The 15,100-nt window shown below is 41.8% G+C and overlaps 1 protein-coding gene and 1 long non-coding RNA gene across 11 annotated transcripts in view; one reads left to right on the top strand and one right to left on the bottom strand.

Moving 5' to 3' along the window:
• Window positions 1-1,338: 1,338 nt before the first annotated feature.
• On the bottom strand, window positions 1,339-6,178 carry LOC118689426 (uncharacterized). Its single transcript, XR_004980621.2, has 5 exons — window positions 6,050-6,178; window positions 5,639-5,893; window positions 2,508-2,586; window positions 1,741-1,782; window positions 1,339-1,619 (listed from the first exon to the last, which is right to left on the bottom strand). It is a non-coding gene; the product is annotated as an uncharacterized LOC118689426 (long non-coding RNA).
• A 183-nt stretch (window positions 6,179-6,361) lies between these two features.
• RC3H1 (ring finger and CCCH-type domains 1) overlaps window positions 6,362-15,100 on the top strand; it is a 74,106-nt gene continuing 65,367 nt past the window's right edge. For all 10 annotated transcript variants that reach the window (XM_054515717.1, XM_036387607.1, XM_036387606.1 and 7 more), the window contains exon 1: window positions 6,362-6,523. The gene's annotated coding sequence lies outside the window, so the exon portion shown is untranslated. The remainder of the gene's footprint in view (window positions 6,524-15,100) is intronic.

The raw sequence follows: 15,100 nt of genomic DNA, 5'->3' as shown, positions 1-15,100 counted from the left end.
AGCTGGTGCAGTGCTGTGTTTTGGATGGAGAGAAAAATGCTGGTAACACACTGATGTTTTCAGTGCTTGCTAAGCCTCCCACAGGGTCACAGTCTCCTCTCAGGCATCCCCTTCCTCTGGCATGGGGCTCCTGCATGGCCTGTGGGTGGAATGCTGCATCCCTGTGGACCTCCATGGCCTGTGGGTGGAATGCTGCATCCCTGTGGACCTCCATGGGCAGCAGGTGGGTGGAATGCTGCATCCCTGTGGAACTCCATGGGCAGCAGGTGGAATGCTGCATCCCTGTGGACCTCCATGGCCTCCAGGGGCACAGCAGCCTCACCATGGTCTTCTCCACAGGCTGCAGAGGAATCTCAGTTCCGACTCCTGGAATGCTTCCTGCCTCTCCTCCTTCACTGCCCCTTGATATCTGTTGCTCCTCTCACATACTCTCACCTTGCCTTTCTCTGGCCACAGTTACAACTGCACAACTTGCTTTTCTTTATTCTTAAATCTGCTATCACAGAGGCATCACCACCATTTTGAACTGGCCCAGCCTTGGCCAGCATCATCTCCATCTTTGGAGCTACCAGGGATTGGTTTTGCCAGACATGGAGGAAGCTTCCAGCAGGTTCTCCCAGAAGCCCCCCCTATAGCCCCCCATGCTACCAAAAACCAGGCCATGCAAACCCAGTACAGCTGGTTTCAGCCTATCTCCCAAACCTTGTGAGTTTGAGCAGCTACACCTGAGAGATCAGTGAATGACTCTGCCCTCAACTGCTTTTCAGTGTTTGACTCATCAACGTAGGGTAGAAACAGTTTTTATCTTGTCTATTAATTATGCAAATAAGTGCATACATGCCTATGTGCTTCCTGTGGAAGGAATTCCAAGGAGAAGGTGGGGTTTGTGCATGAAAATACAGGACACTCCTTTTCTTGCCTTTTTTCTTTTCCCAGAGCACTATGTTAATGGAAACAATGATGAGAAAAACAGCTGCCTGGGAGAGTCTGTAATAAACTGCCACATAAACAACCTTCTGATATCAAATTGCTGAAGTCAAAGTACATTCAAGTTGCAATGACTAAGGACTTCAGAAGGAAGGTAAAGTTATTTTATGGCTCATATTTTTCATGCAGGTAACACATGTCTGCCTAGCAAAGCCACAGAAACACTGGGGAGAAACAGACTGGAGCTACTGTGGCCTTATGTACAAGAACAAGAAGTTTCCCTAACAGCAGAGAAAGTGTGCTTCTCAAAATAGCTGGCATTTGTTAACAGGCTAGGACTTGTGCGTTCCATGTGCCTCAATGAGCATATAAAAAGAATCGATTCATCTCTGAGAAATTGATGACACTTGCTAAAAATAAATGAGTTTTATTCCAAAATGTATACACAATGTAAGCTCTATCTGTGCTCACAGGATGTTCTGATCTTTTCACTGTTTTTTCTTTAGCAATTATATCAGTAGCTTATGTAGGAAAACAACATCAAAAATAGCTCACTCACCAAACCACAAATACTATCTCTTTCTGTCTGGTAATAAGAGCCAGTTCCAGAATTACTAACTTTCACTCAACTTATGCATTTCCTTCAGTGATTTCCCTTTTTCTTCTTTTGTAAATGCTGCTTCTCTCACCTGCTAGACTCAAAGAAGAGTAGGGAACATCATTATGACATGTCAGATTATAAAAGCCTTCAAGAAAGCTCGAGAAAAATCTTTTATAAACAATAAAAAGATGGCAACTTCTTTTAAGCCTTACCTGTCTCTCATTTCCTCCCAGTTTTATAGTACATGAGTAAACCTGCCAGAAAAGAACAAAAATTACATTGTTAATTTAGGTGGTTTTCAGCTTTATACACACACACACTGGAATTCTTATAAAATATAATTGCCTTAATTGTTTATCATCCCAACATATATGTTACCTTCCTAAGCTCATTAAGAGGCTGATGTAAAATGTGGTGCAGCAATGCTATGAAGGAAAAGAACAAATTTCAACCTAAGTACTGCTGGAGCAAAGAAAGGAAATAAGGAGTCATACTTCTGCTTTTCTGTTGAGACAGAATAGAAAAGGAAATACTACAAGGAAGTCAAGTGCAAGATAAAGAGGTGGCAGCACATGGCACTTGGCAGAGGCTCCTGCCCCTGCCTAGGGGACTCAGAAGCCAAGGAGATGCTTACTGCAGCAGAGGGCACTGGAGTGACAAGGATGTGGTGTGGTACTGGCTCTGCCTTGCTCTGCCTAGTGCAACTAGACTTGCTCTGCTGCAAATTCCTCTACTTTCTGTTGCTTCAAAATTTTTATCCCAAAAAGAGAGGAGATGTGCTGAATGACACTGGAAGGTCTGGGATTGGAGCAAAGCAGCCAATGGCAAGTAAGCAAAAAAGGCAATAAGGAGGAGAATCTGGTACTCCTGAATCAGTATTCTGCATCCCACAACACCAGTGGGACAAGGAGGATGATGAGATGGGATGCTTAAGGAAGTGAAATCTCTACTGAGAAATCATCAAAACCAAGTTTCTTACCTTCCTTATAATTTCTTCTTTTTCCACAGCAGCTGCAGTCAGGGGGTATATTTACATAGACCTTTGTATTCCAAGTAGGCTGAAAACACAAACATTGATAATTGTATTGATATTCTACAAATTTATTATGAACAGCATCAAAGAACTGTCAAGAAATTTTTAAACAAATCTGATGTTTGGTGGGTTATACAGTATTATTTATTTGTGCAAATTGTGAGTTTATGAATGCTTGGGAGAGAAGCTTTCAAGGAGGAGCACTCATTTTACACATATGGACTTCACATTTCTTTAGATCCTTTGGGCTTCTTTTATACATGGGAAATGGAAGCCTTGTGTGTTATGCTGGAGACACTGAGCATGGCCACAGTGTAAGGCTGTATTTTGCTAACATTGTTTTATTATTTAAAATAAGCATATAAAACTAAGCATATAAAACTCCAAGAGTTGCATCTGTATCCCATGGGCTTGGATGACACTCAGCATGCTCTTTAATGAACATTGGATTTTTTTTCAATGATTGTTGGATGGATACAGTCTTCTGCTTTTGTCAGTGGAATTTTATAAAAGTGCAGGAATTTAGGTTTGTTAATGTGATGGTCAATTTTTTTTAACATGATGGTCAAGCATATACAAGTGCTAAGGATTTTCTTTTTTATTATCTGTGGTTTAGAATTTTCACTGTGTGAAATAACAAGAACATGCTTGCAGTCACCTGGAAAAGTATTTCATTCTTGCCTTCCATTCTGATATCACAGGTTTCAAAATGAGAATTTTTCCTTGATCAGCTTTACAAGTCACATTGCTAACTAAAATATAACTAAAATAGCAAACTGAAACACTGCCAAGACATTTAAAAAATACACATTTCTTTTTTTAAAGACAGCTATCCTGGTACCACAGATCTGGAGCAGTTTTATATGGAAGGAGTAACATAAAAATTGAATGGTGAGATGACACCATTTGACAGTTACATTGGTATTTTAGGTATTTCCCTCAGTCATAGAGGCTAAAATGAGGAGTCATTTTTAATGTATAATTTGAGGAACATTACTAGTGTGGCCACAAATGTCAGATTTTAGAACCATGCCCACACGTTATCCCCTTTTGGATGGGAAAAAGGAGTGAAAGGATTGGAAGTTGAGACTATATGTGGTAGAATAAAAACTAATTCCTGTGGGCTTTTAAGAACATAAAAGAAAGAACAATATAAAAAAGTGGAGATGAATTATAGCTGATTTAATGATAAGCTGAAATGATATTTCAAAACAGTAATCCTAAGGAGAAATAACACTTTGTGTTTCAAATGCTAAAAGCAGTGTATCACACAGGAAGAAATGCTGTGTAACTGGGGGAGGCAGACACTAAAAATAACCTAAGTTATTTAGTGGCACCAGATCCCAGCAAGAGAACAAGCTCATCTACAAATTCCTGAACTTCAGAAAACATAACAAAGAATAAACATCAGAAAAGCCTGACTCTGATGGAAGTCTAAAGTGGGGTTTGAGAATTCAAGTGCTCATCTGTGCAGTGTTACATAATAAGAACAATAGGGGATTTCATTTCTTTACATTTCAACCATGTATTACTGTGGTAACCTATGCTGTGCTACTGAAAATTGTTGTTAGCATGTTCCTACTGGCAATGCACTTAAATGTTGAGGGAAAACTTAAACTACATGAAAAATGAAACCTTTCCACAATACAGGAACCAAAAGACAAAGTAGTAGAAGTCCCCAGACTGGAATATTAAAACCCAGACTGAACAGAACATCAGAACACTGTACAAATCACTTGCTAGAAACTAGGAAGTAACAGGATTCAGGGCCTGACCATTTCTAGCTTCTGTGACATTAAACCAAGGTTGCAAAGAACACCTACCACTTTTGCTATTCCTAATGTCATCTTCTGCTTCTAATCAGGACACTGACAACTCCAACAAGGTTCACTTTTCTACTGTAACATTTAAAGAGGAGTCTGCAAAAGATGGCAATTATTGATTTAGAAGTTTCTGTGGTACAGAATATCAGACTGGTTGGTCAGTGTAGACCTTAAAGGTCATCTTGTTCCAAACCCTACCACAGGCAGGGACAACTGCCACTAGACCTGGTGGCTCTAAGCCCTGTCCAGTCTGGCCTTGGACATTTCCAATTTACACTTATTTTCTAGCTCATAGTAAAGCTCTTGCTAAGTCGAAGGTGCTCTTTGTAAATATCCTAATCTTCTGTGTTCATAAGATCTCAATGTCCGTGACTGTGGCTAGAAAACTCCATTTTCAGAATTTAACAGCTTTTCTTAATACTATTTTATTTAAACACTGATCCTTGATAAGTATTAAGGTTGTTTTGGCGGAAAAGCTAAATAATAGAAATTATTTCTTTAGTAAAACAGATAGCAATAACACTTTTAGTAACTAGCACCACATTTCTTGTAAAGTTAATGAAAATCTGTCTGTGGTCAGTACAAGAGTCAGAAACAGAAGCTGAAGAATAACCTTGCCCTGTGTAGTTTTTCCCTGTGTGTAGGAATTTCTGTCCTCTGTCTGCATGTCACAACCCAGCTTTCTTTTGCAGGCCTGCTCTCTCGAGTCCCTGGCTCTGGCCATGGCTACTTCTGACTTGACAATGTCCTATTTATATTTTATTTCCAGGTCATGCAATGCTGCACTTCAGAAGTTGGACTGACAATAATACACTGGGTGCTCCTCACAGTGTTATGAAAGGAAAAGAGAAAAGCAGTGATTTCCTGCACAGCATCCTGCACAATGGAATCCAGCAGGATTGATCCCGCAGAGCCTCTAGCTGGGCATAGACATGATAAAATAGATGGGCAATAAAATGGGACCACTGAATACTATTTTTGGTCTTTAATGTAAACATAGCTTCCTTAGTAGTTTACACCATATTCATGTTCTCATAAACAGGCATCGAGTGGATGTTACCTTGAAATATCCTGATGCTAAGTAATTAGCTCTTGTAACAATTTAAAACTGTCAGACAGTCAGTGCGTGTTTAGTAAATGCTGCAAGTCAAGCGACTGCAAGACATTCTATAACTGCGTTTTAAAATTTCTTCTGTATCCCAATTAGTTGTGACTGTGATATAGGAAAGCTTAGAGGGCCCCCAAACATCTTACCTGCGGTGTTGGTTAAAGCTAAGGATGATTTGTGTCCTGCAGCACACAAAGCTACGGGGGACCTTCTCCAGCACGGAGTCCATCTCTACGCCTTCACTTGGGACTGGCGAGCAAAACCCGAAAGTTTTGCTCTGCATGGCCACGTAAGAGGGAACTTAATTTGTGTTCTTTTTCCCTGAAGTAAGGGAAAGTAACCGGCTTGAAGCAATAAGGTGTGATGCATGAGACAACCGCAGGGTCCGCCAACAGAGGTTCCTGAGGGAGAGAAAATGGCGGGCGGGGGCCCTCAGCAAGCTCCCAAAACACAGAGCGCTCCCCAGGAGCCACTCCGTGTGTGAAAAGCCTCGACCTCCACCTCCGAGCCCGCTAACTATGACAAGAGGGTGTGAGGAGGAGGGAAAAAGACCCCACCTGAAAGGAGGAAGGCATCTGACATTGGAGACCGTCCCTGAGAGAGCGCGAGGTACCCTGCCCGAGACGGGCGGTAGTTCCCCCGCCCTGCCCTCACGGGCTCCAGGCCGTGACTCGGCTATTTCTCCCCATCCCATCCCATCCCGTCCCATCCCATCCCGTCCCGTCCCGTCCCGTCCCGTTCCGTTCCGTTCCGTTCCGTCCCGTCGCGTCCCGGTTGCGGGGGAAGGCGGGCGCAGGAAGGGGCGGGTGGTGCGGAGAGGGAGGGAGGGAGGTGGGCGGTGAGCGGTGAGCGGAGCAGTCGACGCACAAGATGGCCGCTGCCGGAGTGGCAGCGGGGCGGCGGCGGGCGATGGCGGCGCTGCCCCGGGGCCCGCGTGTACTACTGGAGGAGCAGCAGCAGGGCGCTGTGGCAGCCCCGGTGTGCCGGAGCTGAGGGGGCCGGTGGGCGCTGCAGGAAGCCCGGCCCGCGTGGTGAGTGCGCTGCCTCCGCCGCGGGGTGCGGGGAACAATAGGGCGGGAGAGCTCTGCCCGCCTTGCCGAGAAAGGAGGCGGAGAGGCGGGCGCTGAGACGAGATGATCTCCAGAGGTGCTTTCTGCTTCTAACAATTCCGCGACTTTGTGCCTCGCCAGGCCTCAGGCTCCTGCCGGGCTCGATTTCCGAACGCCTCGGGCAGGCGGGGAGGGACCGCGGCTCGCTGTGCCCGATGGGGGGGAGGCGGAGAGCGACTGGGTCCGGCTGGGGGTGGGGAGAGGCGGCATCGCCTCAGGCTGCGGCGGCCGAGGGACAGGCGGCTTTTGTGTGCCCCCTCTGCCTGCTGTTGTTTTTTCCAGGGGCTCTGCCTGCCTCTGCGTGAGAAAACTCGTCCCCGTGTCGCGTTGAACAACAGAGACGGAGGGAAAATAATGACAGAGCCCTACCCGTCCCCGGGACACCTCTCCGCCCTGGGTTGTGGCTCTTTTGTCTGTCGTGCCTGAGGGAAGAGCGAGGTGGCCGCAGCTCTCCCTGTGCATGGGGACAAACGATGGTGAAACCGCACAGGATCTCCCTGACTTGCACTAGTTTTTCCACCCTGGCATTGTTTTGGCTGTTGGATTACACCCACAGAGTGGGTAGGGTTTCATGCCGGGGGTGCGGTGTTGGTGTAGCTGGGATTTAATTTGCTTTGATGGTTGAGAATGTCCTGGTGTCAGGTTTTGTCTTCAGAAGCCATTGTGAGGTCTGTCTTGTTTTAAAGCAGGGAACTGATGCAGGTTTTGGTTTTCCCCCCTAGGAACTGGGAATGTTTTGTTTACCTCTGCACGCCTTTTTGCCCGGAATGTATCTGTTATTTTTATACATTTTAGTCAAGTATGCGTGACAAATCATTTGTTCGTCCAGCCAAAGCTACGGTTTTCTGTGCTTTTTTGCCATATTGAAAATGGCTGAAGTGGGGGAAAAATTTAAAATTTACAAAAATAGTTAACAGGTTCAAAGTAACCTGGATTTGCAGCTGAGCTGCTTTAATCATTGTAACTGGTGTAGCAGTGCTGTCATTTAATGACTCTGCTGGAAGATAAATGCAGCATTTATACTCTATTCACATTATTTGGTTATAGAATTGTGAGATAATACAGGAATACTCTGAGGCAGAAGTTAATGTATTCCTAAACTTATGTTTTCTTACTTCTTTCAGGCTTATGAGGATGTGGAGGTGGTTAATTTTGTCAGCTATAAATGCCTGTATTCCTGCATTTGAAGTCAATGAAGCTAATATGGGACTTCATGGCTGTATAAATAACCTGTGCTCAGTAGCAGTTGGTACATTATTGCCAGTTTCTAAGCTTCACCAGGAGCTCCGTGGCTTTCTTCAGCGCTTTAATGCACAATGCTGATAATGAAATTATGGTTCCCACTAACATAAATAGAAGCAGACGTTATCAGGCACGTTTTCCTTTCCCAGTGATAGCCTATGGCTTTGCCTTCCTGTCCTAGAAAAGGGTCTGTCAAAGCAGACAGCCTGACAGGCTGCTTGGAGGGGAATTTAGAAAGGCAGGTACCATCAGAGCAGTCTGTTTTGACAACCAGAGACTTGAGTTTGTCAGTCACTTATGAGCAGCAGGAACCTTCATTGACATAAGTGGGAAGTAACTTGTGTGGTTTCTGGTGTTTTGTTGTTCGTTTTTGTGAGGGTTTTTTTGTCAGCTTTGTATCCAAACTAGCTTAGTTTAAAGCTAAATATTTTACAAATTTCTGATGGGATTGTTGTCTGCTGATAATTTAAAAAACTAATGTTCCAGTGAACAGATGAACATACGAATCTGGAAATTGCAGACATTTATAACACAGAGTTTAATTTAGGGGCATCTTGAGGCATGTATTATTATATAAAAGTGCTCATGCTAAAGCAGATGAAGTGAAATGAGCAGGAATGCTTTTGGAAACTTCTGAGGTGTTGCCAATGATTCACCAGCAATCTGGGTGGAGCCATTATCAATCTTGTTGAATCACAGAAGTTGAAATTCAGTGAGTGTATATTAAAATAATGCTTTAATTACTTTGTATGGGGTTCAGAAGCCTTGGGTGACACTGATGCTGTCTACCTTTCTTAGTGATGGCAAAAACTGATATGCCATTTAATTAAGGCCTCTGTCTCTTCACTAACCAGTGCTGTAAAAGGTTGTTTCATGCTACTTAGGAAATTGACCTTTCCCAGACTGTAATATGTAGTGATATGAAGGATAATTACCTTTTATTTTTTAATCTGCACCAAGAATTACAGTTTATATGCTGGATGCCTGGGGGAAAAAGTTTCAGCCATTTGAAAGAACTTGTGGAGTCATAGCTTTCCAGTGGTATGATATGTAAAGCTGAATTAGAAGGAAAGAACTCATCTGCATGTAGGTTCCCAAACTTCCCAAGAATCTCAGAACAGTGATGCAGAAGCCACTATAAGGTATCTTTTAAGCAGGTGACCTTTACAAAACTTTTTTTTTTTTTTTTTTTTTGCAAAGCCTACTCATTGTTTAAAATTCCTCTCCCACCATGGATTCATTGAGTCATTTTGCAGGTGAAAGTCTGTGTGGTTTTGTGATGGTTTTTCCCACACCCAGTAAATCAGGTGGTTGTTTGCTGGAGCATCCCAAGTAACATTGCAGGTGGGCCAGAAAAACAAATCTGACATGGCAGATAAAACATAGGGGAATTAGTAGTTTGAAGTTAATGTCTTGGACTGTACTAAGTAACAAGTGGGAAACCATTATCTACAATATCCTGCTATTGTGAAAGATTATTATATAAACACACTGCACCGACTGAAATTTCAGTGTGACCTTCAAGATTCCATGTAGGCTCTGTTACAGTAATGAAGTCTAGGGACTCTGCTAGCTGAGAAAGAAACCACAAATGTTTACTTACACTGTATTACTTTCCTTTCTGAGCACAGGTTCCACAGTGTGCCCAGAATTAGGTGCAGTTCCCCTCACTGAGTCTGACCACTTGTTTTGCTGAAGAAGTGCATGTCTTGATAATTACTTTTTGCATCAGTCTCATTTTCTTCATTACCAGTACAGTTAAAATTGGAATGGTATTAGATTTCCAAGGGGTAACTGATTTCCTAATGAGGTTTTTTATTTGTGGAAGTGGGTTAATGGGCAAGAAGGTGCAAAAGTCTTGATGGCTTATTATAAATAGATTTTTCTGATATAAAAATAATTTCTGGTTAGAGTGCTTGAGGAAATGGCTTTCCTGTTACTGCATGGTAGCAACATATTTGGTGCTATCAGCTGGAGAAGAAAGAGATTTTGGTGATAGAAATAGCAAGAATTGTAAATAATTTGCTGTAAATGTGTGTTGTCAGAGGCAGTACCAGTTGTGCACTGCTCTGTGTTAGAAGGTGTAGTGGGGTGTTCCACGCAGGTATGATGGGTGCCCTGGCCTCACATTGGGATTCCTTCCTAATGGAGTGAGAAGTGAGGCAGCTGCAGGGCGTCTAAGGGAAACTTGCAGTGGGCAGAGATGACTTCTCATGTGCATCAGGGCATATGTGCATATACAAAAGGGCCTGGACATCCTATGCAGCCTTTTACATGAAAACCTCTGCCCCACATGCTAGGTTAGGTTTTCTTCCCCCAGAAAAAATAAAAAGGTATTTCAGGAATCCTAAAAATCACATGGGGAATAAGATCTCTCTTTATCACTTGATTATACCAAGTAGGTAGAGGCCTATGTAAGCTACCTTGTTAGAATGAAGACATTTTTAGGAATGTGGACAAAAATCTTCATATGAGAGAGATGTGAGGAAGAGAGGGGAGACAAGGGAAGAGGGTTGTTTTGACACACAAAAGGATTCTTTTTTTCTTATTCTGCTACATAAGAAATGGAAGATATGCAGTTAAACTGAAAAGTAGTGGAAGTGTTGCTGGAGGAACAGATCTTTCACTTGCCTCACATGGATTGTGACAGAGTTGCCATGTAATTTGATACAAAGAACACAGAAGAGAGTGTTTGTGTCAGGGAACACTGTGGTGAGTCTGGAATTCAGCATTACAGAAGCTGGAGGATTTATTGACAGTTATGCCTTCCAGCCATGGTCACTAAAACCACCATAAGGACATGTTGTTTTTGCCTCTGGCTGAATAGACCCCTCTCACTACAGATTGCTTGCAAAACCACTTTTTGAAGTATTAATTTTCAGTTACTAGTTTTCTGGTGTTGGTGGAGTGCATGTTATATATTGATCTGAGACAGGACTGCTTCAGCTACAAGACAACTGAAGGAACAAAGTGTTTGGTGTAGCTGAAATATGCTAGGCTGGGAAAATGAGATCTCGCAGGTGGTTCCTTATTTCTTTCAGTTTGTTTTTTTGTTTTAACATGGAAAGTCTGGTTGGTCTCATCTCTCTACTATTCCAGTTTAATAGGTGTTTTTAAAATTGTCTAATTAAATACTCTTTCAAAGCAGGCTGTTAAATAAAAATCTGGGCATTCCAAATGTAATTATTTTTCAGGATACTTCAGTATTCGTTAGATTCTGTCAGGATAAGCTTTGAAAGTTGAGGTATGGTTGCTTTTAAACCTGTTTGTTAACAAAATGCTGGTTGATCAGCTGATGGAGCAGGAATATTTCTAGCTTGGATCTAAAGGTCTTCTCAGCACTTTCTCCTGAACTCATTTTGAGCAATTACTTTAGTTCAGATAGTGAGCTAGTTGGAAGGGTTTTCACCTTCAACTTTGAACTTCTTGCTATCTACAAAGGTGACATCTGCTAGAGTGGCAAGAATCTCACCTCTTTGCTGTGCATTGGAGGTTTTTCAGAGACTTGCAACTGAATATTTTTGATAAATTGTGTCAGCCAGTGTTGGTCCCCATCTCAAAATTGGATGCTACCTTTAGGGCAAAAGGAGTCAGGTTCAGGGATGGTATTACAAAGGGAATGAATTGAAATCCATGCCACAGAGGATGGTCTTCATCACCTGCTTGTTAATAAACCAAGTTCTGTGGAGCACTCCCAGTGTTGGTAGCATTTAACTTTCTCCGTTACTCATAATGACTTGGCACTCTTCACTTGCTGTAGCAGCTGTGTTTGAATTAGTAACTTCTCCATGTCTTCCTACAGTCACTGGGTAATATAAATGCCCTTGAAGAGGACTGAAACAAAACTCATGCTGTTGACTTACTTTTCTTGGAAGTCACATTCTTTCAGCTTGTTCTCCTTCACCTCCATTCCTTTTGTTACCACTTCAGAATGGGAGTCCTTGAGGTGCTATTTGATGTTAGAACTGTACCAACAAATGGAACTGTTAGGATTTCATTATCCAGCTACTCACAGTACAGCAAGATAAAGTGTTTTGTCCTCTGGGTTTTTGGTTTTTTTTTGATTCTGTAAGATGTGAGAACTGAAGGAGAGACCTTGAAATTAATAGAAACCAAATTGTAAAATAAATTGTAGAAAGTGAGTTTGATTAGCTGATGTGGCATTCCTGAATTGTGGCATGTTGCATAAACATTATTTTATGACCATTAATGATTCTGGCAGCTATGCAGGCCTAATGATAGTTAAATCTCACCTTTCTGATATAAGCTCTTCTCTGGGAGCCTTAGTAGAAAAAATTTCCCTGCCTTTATAAGTGAACATTATGCTAATGAAATCTTGAAAAATCTGCTTATGAGTCCAGTGAAGCAATCATCTCTGTTTGTGATGTGTCACAATTTAAAATTCCTATTTCATTGTACGAAAATCAAGCTTGGATTTTGTGCCACAGATTGAGGTGGTTTGAGGAGATAGGAAATAGCAACATACTGTCCTGCTTTACAATCTATGTATGGAAAATCTCAGCCTCAACCCTCTACAAATGAAAAATCCTCACAGCTATGTATGATGTTGCACATGTATTTCTTGAGCAATTGTTTGTTTACCATAGTGTCTGGGAAGTTGGTTCTAGATATGGCTGAGGGGCTTCATACCAAATCACCAGTCTCCTAATGTAAACAGAGCTAATTAATCACATTGGAAAGATCTAGAGAAACAGCTGTTTATCATCATACAGAAATTGTCACTAGCACCTGCACTGTTGTTCATTATTGTATGGGTAGACAAAATCCAGAAAGTTTTGGAAGCTGGAAAATGGCTTGCTCTTAATTAGCAGCTCTGAAGGACAGTAATTCTTGGTCTTGCTTGCTTTGAGAAGATGTGGATTTTGGATCAAAAATAGATGACAACAGGGCAAAGTCTCATAAATTAGTAAAGCAATTGCAAAGGAAATATCACTTTCTGATGTACCTTTCCAGACTTGAAATAACTTTTCTCTAAGGAGTCTTTATCTCTTTGCTTGCTAAAATGCTGTTTTCTTTTCTTTTCTTTTTTTTTTTTTTGTTTCTTTCATTTAACTTTGTTCCACTCTGAGCTGCTCATCAATTCAGCCAGCTAATGCAGGTAACAGAGATGGCTTTTTGCCTCTTAGTGTCATTGCTTTATAGTTCAGAGTTGCAGGATAGGTGGTTTGGATAATGGAGCAACCTGTGGTACTCTCTGTTCTTAGAATTTACTGAGGACTGTTGAAACATCACTGCTTCCTCTGGAACTGATGAGAAGTTAGGGAATATTGTGACTTCCTTGTTGTTGTAAATTTGAAAGGAGACATGGAGAAAGATAAAAATAAGTTAGGCTGAACTGGCCTGATGAGATGGACTGGGTTAGTTAAGGCAAAGGCACTCAGGCTGTCCTTCCTGTTTTATGAGTCACTCTGCCATTTAATTGTGTTAGAAGGCCTCCTGTAGAATTAATTAAAAAGGAGGCCTTATTAGTGCTGCAAAAACCTATAGTCAATTTGAATGTTAGTCTTCCTTGTTTAAACCAGGCCTTATGGATAGAAGATTGACACTGTAACTTCTTTGTAAGTGAATCATAACAGTGGAAAGAAAATGTTATTCAGGGCAGTGAGAATTGCTTCAAGTTTGGTTGTTTGGAGTAGACCAGACTATTTAAAATGTAACTGTTTGTTGCCAGCTATTGTCAGATTCTACTGAAGAGATGTGAGCCAGCAGGATTGTCTTCTGGACTTGCTATCCTGTGTGTGGATTGTTAGTTTCCTGTACTTGTGTGCTGTATTAAATCATGCTGGTGAATATACCTCCTTCATGCTACCTTTTAATGCTGCTTATCTGCTGTCTTGTAGTTTTTACAAAGCCATTTCTTGGTTTGAAGACATCTTACATTGATTCCATCTGGTTTTGTCTCCTGAACATTTTATTCCATTTTAAGGAAGTATTTGTGTTAAGAATCTTCAGGGACATGAATAATTTCAGTGCACAGAAAAGGTGCTCAAAGTAAGGCTTGGCTGTGTTTAGAAACCCTCTATACCATCCCATGTCTTTTTTTAGAAGAGGTTCCCTGTTGATAACAGTATGAGAGTGGAGGTATGTGGAATAACTTAGTTCTAACTCGTGCCAAAATGCATTGGCAAACTGAGCTTTTTGGTTTTCCCTTCAGTGATGCTGCTTAGCATTTTATTGGTGACCTGCCTGTAGGCATAAAGGTTCTGTTGGAGTGCAAGATGCTTTTAATTTTTATTAAAATAATAAAGTGAAAGGCTGTGCACAAAGCTCTCAAACACCTTAACCAGGAAGGAAAAAGGCACAGCCCAGTTGGTTGCAAATCAAAATAAATTCCCTTAAGTTATACTTGTACTAAATTTGCCCCTATTCTCCAGTTATCAGTAGACTTAAGTCTTCTCTCTGAGCAGTGTGATTTTTGCAGAATATACTCTTAGTGGGGGGAAACTTGGCAAATTTTCATCTGTCCGTAATGCATGATGTTCTTTCTCATTTCTGTAGCATTTGCAAAAAGGAAAAAATAGAAATAGGACTAATATGGTGGTATCAACACTGGCAAGTAGCTTTCAGGCTTTTTTTTTTAACATTCATTCCATTACCAGGAGTATTGGAAATTCGTCAGTTAAGGCAGAATAACCTAAGTGTCAACGTCTGCACCGCAGTTCATAGAAATGCAACATTTCCTGCCTGATTTTCTGTAAATCTGAGGATTTACATGATTTCAGCAGAGACCTGTAGTAAGCTTTTCTGGTCACTCCTTGCTCAGTGGAACTTTTCTGTCAAATGCTTCTAACAAAATAGCACTCAGGGGCGGGGTGGGGATGTCTGTGGGTGCGTTTCTGAGGAGAACTCTGTGCTCACAGCAGTTTTTATGTGAGTTTTTAGATTCACTAGACCAGTTGAGAACAGAACTTGAGCTCTGTCAAGTTGAAGCTTGGCCATGGTGTGGGTGATTTCAGGACATGCCAGGAGGGAAGGCTTCCACAGAAACCCTGGATATTGGCATTTGAGGGTGTGATGATGTGGCTGTCGCATTAGGCACTACGGGAGAGGGGAAAGGGGTGTGGAGTCAGGATTACTCACCAGGTATTAAAACAGTCACAGGTATATTTTAACTAAAATCTCAATTGAAAAAAAAACAACCCAACCTTCTACAGTGTCTTCCTGTGAGTAATACAGGTATTCATTCACCTGATAAATAAAAATGGGGCTTGTTCTTCCCCAGGAGAGGACAGAAGG

Source organism: Molothrus ater, chromosome 9, assembly GCF_012460135.2.
Source record: "Molothrus ater isolate BHLD 08-10-18 breed brown headed cowbird chromosome 9, BPBGC_Mater_1.1, whole genome shotgun sequence".
Taxonomy (NCBI): Eukaryota; Metazoa; Chordata; class Aves; order Passeriformes; family Icteridae; genus Molothrus; species Molothrus ater.
Note: the sequence above shows the minus strand (reverse complement) of the source record. Positions and strands in the feature narration are given on the sequence as shown.